Source organism: Sinocyclocheilus rhinocerous, unplaced genomic scaffold, assembly GCF_001515625.1.
Source record: "Sinocyclocheilus rhinocerous isolate Xijiao unplaced genomic scaffold, SAMN03320098_v1.1 scaffold2612, whole genome shotgun sequence".
Taxonomy (NCBI): Eukaryota; Metazoa; Chordata; class Actinopteri; order Cypriniformes; family Cyprinidae; genus Sinocyclocheilus; species Sinocyclocheilus rhinocerous.
In genome coordinates, this window is record NW_015648580.1 from 277,940 (window position 1) to 289,420 (window position 11,481).

Here is an 11,481-nt window from a genome sequence, read left to right on the forward strand (position 1 = left end):
CCCCCCCCCCCAAGTTAGTTCCTTGTTACACAGTAGTATAACAAAAGCATAATAAAATAGTCATACACAGACATACACCTTTACTGCACACAAAATCACAGCAAATATTCCGAACACTCACAATGTAAGTTTTGTTGACATGCTGAATGGAGGATCACGGATTACTGGTTTTGCTCTAGGATTTTATATTGGACACCAAGAGGTGTACTAACATGGTTACAAATTTTTTATTGTACAGATTCAGAAATAAACAAAAATAAAAGTCCTTAAAATCAAACAAACGTTAAAGCCCACAACTGTGCAGTAACTAAAAACAATGTAAAGTTTGGCCAAAACACATCATTATTGTCTTAAAAATACACTGGCCATGATGTTCGAAAATTGCAGTGTGTACCTATGATGCCCCACAATGCTGTGCACACCTCTAATGTCCACAGTCCAACGGTACATATGATGCCTGATGTCTAGTATGCTACACACACAAGTGAAGGTTAAAAATGCAACTATGTTGCCTAAAACACATGCCTAATGAGGGATGTTTAGTCATGCTGCCTTTACCATGACAGAGCTGATGAAGCTCTAGTGTTGAGAAACATCTTTCAACAAAATGAAGTCAATTGCTTATTACTGGGCTCAAGCTTTTGCTTTAATATTTTACATCGGACATTAAGAGGATTGAGAATAAATGTTTGAGTTTTAATATGTTTAACATTTTTGTTTTTTAGTCACTACATTATTCCAATAAACATACATTACTGTTTTGGGTCAGTAAGATTTTTTATTTATTTATTTTGATGAATACTTTTATTCAGCAAGGACGCAAAAGTGACAGTAAAGACAACTGTTACAAAATATTTCTATTTCAAATAAATGATGTTCTTTTGAAATTTCTGTTCATTAAAGAATTCTGGGGGGGGGTCCGCAAAAATATTTTATTATTATTATTATTATTATTATTATTATTATTAAAACGGAAATTATTACAAATTTTATGCATGTGTTTATGACCCTCAACAATACTGAATGCACCTCTGACACTTAAAACATACTTTGCTAGTATCTTTGTTCACAAAAAAAATCGGAGATAAAACTCCGCGAATCAGTGATTCTCTACTAATTTTGCTTCAATATTTTACATCGGACATTAAAAGGCGAACTAACAATTCCAAAATCAAAAAAAAAACAAAAAAAAACTGCACATGCCTATGAAACTCAAAAATGTTGAATGCACATACTGTATAATGCCTAAACATGTTAAATGCACATGAATCCCCAAAACACCTGAAACTAATACTTGTTCCTGTCTGTGATGCCCAATGTTCCCCTAAAATGCTCCACAAGCCAATAAAGGTTACAAATGCAACATGATGCCCAAAACAGTACGTGCCTGATGCTCAGTGATGCTGGATGATGAAAAATGATGCTGCACGCGCCAATAATGCTATAAAATGTTGCCTAGGTAGTCAGCAAGTTGGATTCTAACATCTTCTGTGTTTACCTGAGGAAAAGGCCATGTGAGCTTACTGTCCTGCCACACCGCACCGGGACGTGTCGCACATACAGTCACAACGGGATGACACTTGTAAAAAGGTTTTATTTAACGTAAACCATTTTTTTTTTTTCATCAGAAATATGACACAGTCACTGTAATCGGCGTTATGATTCAAAATTAACACATTCACTTCTTACTCCGAGACATTTGACCTCATATAACCTGACATGGATTTAAAAAAGAAGTGCGAGTGTGAAGCAAATGTTTCTGTAGTACTAATTTTGTAAGCACCACCGTGACAGAAATATTACATTTTGAGAATGTGGAAAATGATTGTTGCCTCGTAACGTTACCCGGTCGAGATCTTTAAAAACTTAAATGTAGCCTATGACTATCTCGCGGCGATTAGGGAAAGTCGTTCAGCAGTATTTACATATTAACAACAGACAGCACATTTCAGCGTGTTTATAAACCAAACATGTCTTACTTACACGAAGAAGGCAGAAAAGCGCATGTATGATCAGGCGAATATGGACAGCGGTAGGCAGTATCATTATACAGTCTCTATGACCTACTTTCCTCTCGGTCTAATAACTACAAGACCACTAACCTACTTATTGAGCCAATGGCATTACAGTGTAGACTAAGCGATGACTCCTTTGTCCAATCAGAAAACGCTTTACGTATCTAACGTAACAGCCAATCAGAAAGCACGGGGAATAAGCGTAGCCAATAGAAATTTGCCGAAATATTTGCAGCTTTATAAACTGTAAACAAACTGCTTGTGGTGAATTCCGAAACAACGCTACCTCGTTTGTATGTCAGGAAAATTATTATTAATTATATTAAACAAACACTAAGGGCTCTTAGGGTCAGGCCTGCGGTTATGGTTTTACAGTTCACACGTGAAACTTACATTTAGGAGATTAATGTGTGTCATTCCACAAAAAATAAAGAAAGAAAGAAAGAAAAAAGCAAAGAAAAGCTTTCTTTTTAGCCCGTCATGAATACCGCTACCACTCCTCTTCCTACTAAGCTACTACTACTACTACTACTACTACTCATAATATAATAATAATTCTATAAAAATCTAAACTGTTAAAGTACAAGTAAATGTCACTGAAAAATATACAATTTCCTAACTTGCCAATGATATTAAGTTCGTGTCTAATTACTTTTTTTTATGTTGGATATATGAATAATTATCTTTTTATTATCATTTTATTCTGTTGCACATAAAGCCAACGCTCGTTTTACAACAGCACAAACAATCACTTACACATGTTAACCATTGGATGGCGCTAAAACATAACAATGGCATTTTGGTGCCACTTGATGGAGCCACAGCAAAGAGCGCCACTATGAGGAAGGACACTGGGGATTCCGTTTGTAGATTGCAAAGAAAACTATCATTTCAAATGCTGCCATTTTGTAAGTAGGCAATTGTTAGTTTTCATTGTGTCTTGGTTGGGCTGTTATAACAAGCTATGACTGTGCAAAGAATGAAATCCACAGAGATGTCAGCAGAAATAAAGCTTTTCAACAACCGTTCATTAAACTGACTTTCAGTCGGGTTAGCGTCATCTTATTAGCACAGTGTTACTGTACAATATATCACACGACTATCAATGACTTCATGATTACTGAGGTGACACAGGGTGGGCAGCAAAGACAGCATAAATGCACCTAATTAATTTATAATTTTAAAGCTAAATGAAAGTAATAATGAAAGCACAAAAAAATTAACTGATTCTATTCATACCTATACTTTAGCTTATTAATATTATAGTAAGATAAATGACAAAATGCTAAACTGTAGATGGGCTTTGTTCACCTTCGTGATGTTTTAGTCTGACCCTAAAGGATGGAATAGCCTGTGGGACATTTCAAGTGTGTTTAGAGGGCAGACTGACCCATTAGGATGGCTGAATCCCCTTGGGATTGTTGTATTCCCAGTGAACATTCGGTATATGTAAATAAGGCTCTACTTTAAAGTGTTGTCCACACGGGTCAGTTGCAAAAAATGCTTAGACTAGTCTTACAAGTTGCAGCTAATTTTAAAAGTCAGTTACATAAAAATATAGGTCGGTATATTTTGAATACTGAAAGACTTATTAATCCTTGGCTACCTGCTAGTTGGTCAGACTAGTTCTGCACGGTCTTAACCCTGTAAAGCCTGACATATGAAATAATAGTCTGAAAAAAAATATATATTTTTTTTTAACTTAAAGGGGTCATATGATGCGATTTCAATTTTTCCTTTCTCTTTGGAGTGTTACAAGCTCTTGGTGCATAAAGAAGATCTGTAAAGTTGCAAAGACTAAAGTCTCAAATCCAAAGAGATATTCTTTATAAAAGTTAAGAGTTAACCACACCTACCTAAAACGGCTCCTGAACTTTTTAGACAAAATAAAAAAAGTATCATCATATTTGATACATCAGGCTTTTATAGCTCATATAGGATGATTATAGGAGAATATGGAGCTCATACTCGAGAATTTTATTCAGAGGCCCAAACTGAGCAACAATTTGCAATTGTGATGCAGTTGCTGATATTTAAATGGCCAAAAAGTAAGATGAAATTCTGATAACTTATAATGTGAATCAATGAGATCTTTATAACAGTATAACAGACTACTTACATAAAATGCATATAAATGCAAATTGTCACTCTATATCTCCCAATAATATGTCTTAGTAAGATGATACCTGTACAAAGACATTTTGCAGTCTTCTGAAAACCTGTCAAGGTTACACAGTGAAAATGTTGCACTGCTACGGCTGAAGGAAAATGATTGAAATGGCTCTCGTTTCAGTCACTTTCTGGCCATTCTGTGTGGCGTTGTTTGCTTGGCACGGCGTGTGATCAGTCGGTGACAGCTCCTTTTCAAGGAACAGAAAAGAAAAGTGATTGGTGAGCAAACATGGCCTTTCTTGTAAGGCATGAAGACCGTATAAAGAGAGGGAGGATATCCACTCACATAGCTGTGTCTGAATGAACACTTTTCACTGAAAAATATCTGTGACACGACAAACACGTAAAGTTCAAATGGTTCATGCGAACAGTAAAACGCAGAGTTAATAAACTGCAGTAAAACAAAGCAATTGTTGGCTAATAAGTCAAGGTTTCTTGTGTACTGTAAATGCTTCTCGGTTACACTTTATTTCGATAGTCCACTTTAGACATTCTACTAACTATAAGTAACTTTGTAACTACATGTCAACTACATGTCAACTAATTCTCATTAATTTGCATCTACATGTCTACTAACTCTCAGAGTAGACTGTTAGGGTAGGTTTAGGGTTAGTAGAATAAGCTGACAAAGAAAGTGTTAGAAGATATTAAGCAGACAGTCTACTAATACTCTACTAACTGCTAGCTGACATGTAGTTGCAAAGTTACTTACTGTTAATAGAATGTCTAAAGTGGACTATCGAAATAAAGTGTTACCTGCTTCTCTTGTATGTTCTTCAGTAAAGTCAAAGGCCACTGCTGACAGTACTTTGACGCAGAAAAACAAACATGCAGGCCAGTGGATGAGGAATGAGCCAGAGGAATGTACTCTGGATGGCAAACATCCCAGCCTTGTTGAATAAGCTTTTCACCGAGAAAGCCCTCCTGATATTACTCATAGAGCATTTCAACTATTCTGTGTGTGAAACTGCATGTATGGCTGCATGAGCAAATAAGTCTTAAAAAAAAAAAACTAGAGATGTCGGAATCCGATTTGATTTTTTTATTAAAAGAATAAACAAAAACAATGAAGATTTGTTTTTGTTATATAATTCAATGATGTCAAGACATTTTAAGTGTGACTTAAACATTTAAATACCTAATATAATAGGTCTACTATCAGCATATCTATCTACATCTATTCCTGCCATAGCATATATATTTTTAATAAGACTACATTTTGCTAAAGAAAGAAACGTGAATATGTTACCAACAAGTCTCAATAAATCAGTTAGAGGATAAAATACCCCCCCTTTACATTGGAGAAAAGACATTTTAATACCATGTTACTTTCCAATAAACATTCTGTGAGATCTGACATCATGCAACTAAATTCCTGAAGATACACCACATTCAATTGTGTTCGATTTCAGAAATATCTGTATTATATTTACCTTGGAGGTTGTTTTTGACACTACTGTGTCATCTCCCCACAGGCATTTGTTTAACAAAAGCAAGTTGCACATCCTGTATTCCATAAGTATGTTAAGAATGAAAGTTTGTTACTGCCGTATGTAACCGGAATATAATGGAAAAGAGCTCATGACATCTTATTTTCAACCACTTCAGAAGAAACGCAATCCTTACCAATTGGGATATAATAGGAATTGCTGAGACCAATATCATTTCTGTTTTGGAGGAAGAAGAGTATCACATTCTGACCTTGTTAAGAGATACATGCATAAAGTTTTTCTACCGGCGCATTTTAAACAAAGCAGATAGAATAAAGAAACTAGCTGAGAACTAGCTTTGAGAAACTAGCTCTGAGAAAAAGAAACGATGAAGCAAAAAAGGGTGTAACACACACAGTGCTGTGGTTTGTCCTTTAGCTATTTTATGCCTCTTCTATACCAACTTTCCCATGCACATAAGGCAGTTTGTACTCCAGATGAAGCAGTTGTGCTCTCAATGAGATGAATCAATGAGATCAGCTGGAATCTCGAGGGTCCTCTCAGAGAAATTCCCCATTGGTTTCTTTAATTAGTGCATCGGCAGTAATGAGAACGGCACATACCTACCATCTGAGAAGGTTACCATGTAATTATTTCCCTACCACCAAACCTGTGGAAAAAGATAAAAACAGTACACATGATCTGAGTTGAGTGTTTTAAGTTTAATTGAGTGGCTGTGTTAAATTAACCCTATATATGCATCTCTAGACCCTACATCTGTCACAGTACAGAAGGAGACCAAAACGGAGATATACTGGTAAGAATGGTTCTTTATTAAACAGAGGTTCTGAGGGGAGAGATGCAGAGCAAACGGGTTAAATGCACAGAGTTCCAGAAACATGAAGGGATATAGCTCACGTAGTGACTGCTTCTTGTGTCTTTCTCAGATCTGACGGATGATGACTTCGACAAAAACTGGTGGGTGACAGGTTTGAGTCCAGGTGAGTGAGTCAGGTAAGGAGGAGCGTCGTGAACTCAAGACCAGACAAAGTACAGCTGCAGTGACTGAGTATTTGAACTAGTGTTGATGAGCTGGTGACAGGTGCGGCTGATTAGTAATCCGATGATTGTGAACGGGTGTGTGAGGTGATTGGGCCTGACGAAGCTGGAGTATCCCTGACAACATCTCTATTAGAGCTGAATTTACACTGCCAAGTTTGTTGGACAAGGTGTCACACTGTTTAAAAAAAAAAGATTATTGGATTGTTTTACAAGAATTTCAGTCTTTCTACTTAAAATGTTCACATTTAATTCAACGTGTTGTCAATTTCTTTGTAATGATTTGTGCATATATATATATATATATATATACCTGTGCATATTGAAAATGCCTGAATTTCAGCAACTCAAAATTTTGCAAATATTAGAGAGGTTGTTGAGAAGGATGTACAAATAAGGATGTGAAATATTCACATACACACACACACAAACACACACATGTTGGGTTTTATGAGGACATTCCATAGACGTAAGGCTTTTAATGTACAAACTGTGTTTTCTATCGCCTTACCCTAACCCTACACCTCACAAAAAACTTTCTGCAATTTTAGATTTTCAAAAAACTTCATTCTGTATAATTTACCAAAAAAATGTCCCCACAAGGTCAAAATTACTGCTATTACTATCCTGGTGGGGACATTTGGTCCCCATAACGTAGGGTATACCAGGACCAACCCCCCCCCCCCCCCACCCCAACCACACAAACAAACACACACACAAACACACATACAAACACACACACACACACAAACACAAACACACACACAAACACACACACACACACAAACACAAACACACACACAAACACACACACACACACAAACACACACACACACACAAACACACACACACACACAAACACACACACACACACACAAACACACACACACACAAACACACACACACACACATACAAACACACACTCACACACACAACTAATAATGAACATACTGTATCTACAAGAAGTTTAGCTTTACAAACGCAGTTCACTGGCACAGATAGGAGCCATTCACACAGGACACAGTTTTGCATTCAAAAACATTTATAAGTGAATAGTATATCTTAAGTCTTGAGACACATTTTTAAAGTTGAACTACTTTTACGTTTTAAAATCAACGCTTTTGGCTCAAGACACTGAAATTCAGTTGTAATTCACTGAACTACAGACTCCCTGGTCCTGGAGGGCCAACGTCCTGCAGAGTTTAGCTCCATCTTGTCCCAAAATACCTGCTTGAAAGATTCTAGTAATCCTGATGACCTTTACAACCTTAGCTCATGTGTGTTTATCTGGGGTTGGAGCTAAACTCTGCAGGACAGTGGCCTTCCAGGAGCAGGACTGGATACCCCTACCCTAAAAGAACATGATAATGGTAGAAAGAAAGAAAGAAAGAAAGAGAAGTTTACTACATAATGCAGAACATAAAACTGCACTTTTCATTGTTATAATAATGCGATCACATTACAGCAGTTCATTTTTGTAAGGGTAATGCAACGGTGAAGCTTGCCGTGGCTTCTGCAGCATAAACAGGTCTCTGAGTATAAAAAATGCATTTTCGCTTGCAGTTAGTCACTCGTATTTAATGCAATTTTGTTCTCCTTGCTTGTCAAGTAACATCAGTCCAATCCTGACAATATAATAGCCTTTGCTAATTTGTGGAATGTGTCACTTTTCTGTGTCGTCTTGCTAACTTGTTGCTGTGTCACTAATACAGCCGGGCACTGAAGAGGGCTGCTTTTCATTAACACCCTACCAAACCACCAGAGTCCTACAGGGGGCCAATCAGCAATGGCAATGGGCTGACCTGCTCAAGCACACTTCACCCGAATCAGTGACTGTTACGGGGCCCTTAGAACTGGAGGCAGGGTGCTTTCCGAACACTTTGTTTCTGAGAGCAGAAAGATCAGAGGCCCACTGTGGAGACACCGTAAAGTGTCCTCAGGAATTACCCTGGGCTCCACCTCATTAGACGTCGCAGTTTGAGAGTAATGACAGGTGTACCGGGCCTGTGGGGCCCTGCTGTGGACTTTGACCCCATTCACAGTGTGGGACAGCAAAGTTTCAACCACGGTAGATTTCCACCTTTGTAAAATGGCAGTTTGTGGATGGGGCAGGGCCATGGAGGGAAACATTACAAGGCACTAAAATTCACCAGAAGAAAAAGACTGAATGACAAATTTGATATTGAACACCTTCTATGTTAATATAGAGGTTAACACTTGATTAAAGTGCATCAGACAGGGGTTGGTAAAGTTCTTACACTATAAGAAAAGCAGACTGATAAAGCATAATCTAAAATGGAATAGCGTTGTTTAACATAACCCAATCATAGTCAATAATGTCAGTGACTGGTTCACTATGTGATATGAAGCAAAACAGTGAATGAACACATCATACACTACTGTTCAAACGTTAGGGGTCGATAAGATTTTTTAAATGTTTTTTTGAAAAAACTGTATTCTATGCATACAGTAAAAACTATAATATTGTGAAATATTATTACAATTTAAAATTACTCTTTTTTTTGTTTGAAATGTAAATTTAAAAATGTAATTTTTTTTTTTGTGTGATGGTAAAGCTGAATTTGGTGCTCAGCATATCAGAAACATTTTATTATTTTTATCAATGTTGAAACTGATTGTGCTTACATTATATTTTATTATATTAGTTTTATACTTTATAAAAATATATAAAAATAAAATATTATTTATATTATTACTCTATGTTTCAACACTTAACACTTTAGTTTAGGGACCAATTCTCACTATTAACTAGTTGCTTATTAACATGCATATTACTAGCATATTGGCTGTTTATTAGTAATTATAAAGCACATATTCTGTCTTATCATATTCTACATCCCTTAATCCTTCCCCATACCTAAACTTAACAACTACCTTACTAACTACTAATAAGCAGTAATTAGGAGTTTATTGAGGCAAAAGTCATAGTTAATAGTTAGTTATTAGTAAGAATTGTACCTTAAAATAAAGTGTGACCCAGCATTTATTAGAAATAGAAATCTTTTGTAACATCATTTGTCTTTACTGTACATTTTAATCAATTTAATGTGCCCTTGATGAATGAAAGTATACATTTCTTTTTTAATTAATTAATTAATTTCTTAGACATAGTCTAATGTTACAACTGCATCTGCTAAACATGACACAAATGCACAAGTTATGTTGAAATACGCTCTGTCTGTAACAACACACTAAAACACAGACAATGAATAACTAAAACAAAACCAAAAATAGCACAATTGTATTACAATAGTGTACTCATAATGTATTTTATGCCTATATTTAATGTTGTTCTGGGGGCTTTGAGTGCATTCCTATGCAGATGTTAGGACATTGCGTGGTGGTTGCTAGGGTGTTGCTTACTGACCCATTAAAGAGCCCACCCCCATCTTCGTTCAGTCAATTAGAAAATGAATAGCAAACCTCTTCTCAACAAGCCACAAAAATATCCTTAATATCCATACATGAGTTTCGCACCAAAGTTTAATACTTGGGGTTAAGGATTTGTTCAAATCTTTAACCCAATGTATGAATAATAATTCTTGCCTGAACAAGCACTAATAATTACTGCAATGCAGTCAAATGTTCATATTGTTACTAACATTTTATCTTGGGGATTATGTATTCTGTATTTATTGGCTTAGCAGACTCTTACCTGAGGCTAATGAGAACTTGTATTAAAACGCCATGAACTTTGCAGGTTGTGAAAGGGAAAAATTCTGCCTGAACATACTTGAGAAGAGTCTTGAGAAGACATCGCCTCATCTGAATCAGTGCCCAACTTTGAGTTTACCTTGTATTATTTCAATTCCAACATTTCATCCTGTCATCCTCAGTTCGCCTCCATCCCAAGAAAGCCAATAGACTTGCGAGTCACAACATGGACAGGCCCTGGTCAAAACAAACAATGCTCATTGTGAGAAATGATTGGTTTCATACCTGTATTAAGGAGCAGTATTCAGTCCCATGGTTTGATGCCAGAGCCATGGTTTATGTGTTAACATTAACCAGCTAATTCATCATCACAGCCCCTGCGAGAAGAAAATTGAAGTTTGGCCTACAAAAATCACATAAATAGTTGTGTGGAGTTGCCAGGGCATTTCTATACAATTGCTAAGGTGTTCTGACTGTTTTTTTTTTTTAAAGGATATTATGTATTTTTATGCTGGAAAATGGAAATTTCAGTGTCATTTATTCAATTTTTTATATTGGTCTTATCAAAAATCATGGTTTCATATATGTTCAGTTTGTCAAAGCAAATAACACTTCCCATAGAAAAAAAATTATAAATAAAAAGAAACAATTTTGTTTAAATAGTAAATGGTGTGCAGAACACATACTGGCTAGCTTTACTGACCACAGAAATTATTGTGCAATTAATTAATCTATCTATCTATCTATCTGTCTGTCTGTCTATCTGTCTGTCTGTCTGTCTGTCTAATCTATTTTTTTAATATGCTTAATATTTAAAAAAAGACATCACTATAAACATTAACATCTTTCGAAATTGTCTTTATTTATAGTAAAATTTTGCTAACAAAATGTTTTAATTAAATCTTGTGAATCTTGTTTGATATTATAGCTAATTTAACTTTTGTTTATGGTGAAATTAAGTTGTAAAAAGTCAATATATATAGTATATTGATTACATATAAGGTTTTTGTCTTTGGGAAAAGAAGTATTTTTGCTGAACAATTATTTTTATACAATATCCCCTAGATTTCAGACAGTCAGGATTATTTGTTTATAAGTAAGATTTTGACTTTATATATTTGACCTATAT

The 11,481-nt window shown here is 35.7% G+C and overlaps 1 protein-coding gene across 2 annotated transcripts in view; it reads right to left on the bottom strand.

Annotated features, from left to right (window-relative positions):
* LOC107709925 (aryl hydrocarbon receptor nuclear translocator-like protein 1) overlaps nucleotides 1–1,568 on the bottom strand; it is a 35,793-nt gene extending 34,225 nt beyond the window's left edge. For both annotated transcript variants that reach the window (XM_016514592.1, XM_016514591.1), the window contains exon 1: nucleotides 1,499–1,568. The gene's annotated coding sequence lies outside the window, so the exon portion shown is untranslated. The remainder of the gene's footprint in view (nucleotides 1–1,498) is intronic.
* Nucleotides 1,569–11,481: the final 9,913 nt, after the last annotated feature.